Source organism: Arachis stenosperma, chromosome 4 (genome assembly GCF_014773155.1).
Source record: "Arachis stenosperma cultivar V10309 chromosome 4, arast.V10309.gnm1.PFL2, whole genome shotgun sequence".
NCBI classification, from domain to species: domain Eukaryota; kingdom Viridiplantae; phylum Streptophyta; class Magnoliopsida; order Fabales; family Fabaceae; genus Arachis; species Arachis stenosperma.
The window spans coordinates 81,390,548-81,392,546 of record NC_080380.1 but is presented as its reverse complement, the minus strand read 5'-3'; the positions used below and the strand labels follow the sequence as shown (position 1 = coordinate 81,392,546).

Below are 1,999 nucleotides of genomic sequence, written 5' to 3'. Positions count from 1 at the left end.
CAGCTTCTCCATTACAGAGAGTGGCATAAGATTTATCCCTGATCCCAGATCACACAGAGCTTTTGCAAAGGTCATGGTGCCTATGGTACAAGGTATTAAGAACTTGCCAGGATCTTGTTTCTTTTGAGGTAGAATTTTCTGAATCCAAGTATCCAGTTCATTAATGAGCAAGGGAGGTTCACTTTCCCAAGTCTCATTACCAAACAACTTGGCATTCAGCTTCATGATAGCTCCTAAATATTGAGCAACTTGCTCTCCAGTTACATTTTCATCCTCTTCAGAGGATGAATAGTCTTCAGAGCTCATGAATGGCAGAAGGAGATTCAATGGAATCTCTATGGTCTCTGTATGAGCCTCAGATTCCTTTGGATCCTTAATAGGAAACTCCTTCTTGCTTGAGGAACATCCCAGGAGGTCTTCTTCACTAGGATTTTCGTCCTCCTCCTCCCTTGTGCATTCGGCCATATTGACTATGTCAATGGCTTTGCACTCTCCTTTTGGATTCTCTTCTGTATTGCTTGGGAGAGTACTGGGAGGAGTTTCAATGACTTTCTTACTCAGCTGGCCCACTTGTGCCTCCATATTTCTAATGGAGGATCTTGTTTCACTCATGAAACTGAAAGTGGCCTTTGACAGATCAGAGACTATATTGGCTAAATTAGAAGTATTTTGTTCAGAATTCTCTGTCTGTTGCTGAGAAGATGATGGATATGGCTTGCTATTGCCCAGCCTGTTGCGTCCACCATTGTTAAAACCTTGTTGAGGTTTTTGTTGATCCTTCCATGAGAAATTTGGATGATTTCTCCATGATGAGTTATAGGTGTTTCCATAAGGTTCACCCATGTAATTAACCTCTGCCATGGCAGGGTTCTCAGGATCATAAGCTTCTTCAGAAGCTGCCTCTCTAGTACTGTTGGATGCATGTTGCCATCCATTCAGATTTTGAGAGATCATGTTGACCTGTTGAGTCAACACTTTGTTCTGAGCCAATATGGCATTCAGAGTATCAATTTCAAGAACTCCTTTCTTCTGAGGTATCCCATTGTTCATGGAATTCCTCTCAGAAGTGTACATGAACTGGTTGTTTGCAACCATATCAATGAGTTCTTGAGCCTCTTCAGGCGTTTTCTTCAAGTGAATAGATCCACCTGTAGAATGGTCCAATGACATTTTCGAAAATTCAGAGAGACCATAATAGAATATATCTAATATGGTCCATTCTGAGAACATGTCAGATGGACATCTTTTGGTCAGCTGCTTGTATCTTTCCCAAGCTTCATAGAAGGATTCACCATCTTTTTGTTTGAAGGTTTGAACATCCACTCTCAGCTTGCTCAGCTTTTGAGGAGGAAAGAATTTATCCAAGAAGGCAGTGACCAGCTTATCCCAGGAGTCCAGGCTATCCTTAGGTTGTGATTCCAACCATATTCTAGCTCTGTCTCTTACAGCAAAAGGGAAAAGCATGAGTCTGTAGACTTCAGGATCAACTCCATTCGTCTTTACAGTCTCACAGATCTGCAAGAACTCAGTTAAAAACTGATAAGGATCTTCAGATGGAAGTCCATAAAACTTGCAGTTTTGTTGCATTAAAGCAACTAGTTGAGGCTTAAGCTCAAAGTTATTGGCTCCAATGGCAGGAATGGAGATGCTTCTTCCATCAAACTTGGATGTTGGCTTTGTGAAGTCACCTAGCATTCTCCTTGCATTATTATTATTTTCAGCTGCCATCTCCTTCTCTTGTTCGAAAATTTCTGAAAGGTTGTTTCTGGATTGTAGTAATTTAGCTTCTCTTAGTTTTCTCTTCAGGGTCCTTTCAGGTTCTGGATCAATTTCAACAAGAGTGCCTTTATCCTTGTTCCTGCTCATATGAAAGAGAAGAATACAAGAAAAGAAGAGGAATCCTCTATGTCACAGTATAGAGATTCCTTTATGTTAGTAGAAAAAGGAGGGGTAGAAGAATGAAGAAGAATTCGGATTTTTAGATGAAGGGAGGTGAAGA

The 1,999-nt window shown here is 40.7% G+C and overlaps 1 non-coding gene across 1 annotated transcript; it reads left to right on the top strand.

Annotated features, from left to right (window-relative positions):
• Positions 1 to 1,228: 1,228 nt before the first annotated feature.
• Positions 1,229 to 1,332, top strand: LOC130977952 (small nucleolar RNA R71). Its single transcript, XR_009085620.1, has one exon. It is a non-coding gene; the product is annotated as a small nucleolar RNA R71 (small nucleolar RNA).
• Positions 1,333 to 1,999: the final 667 nt, after the last annotated feature.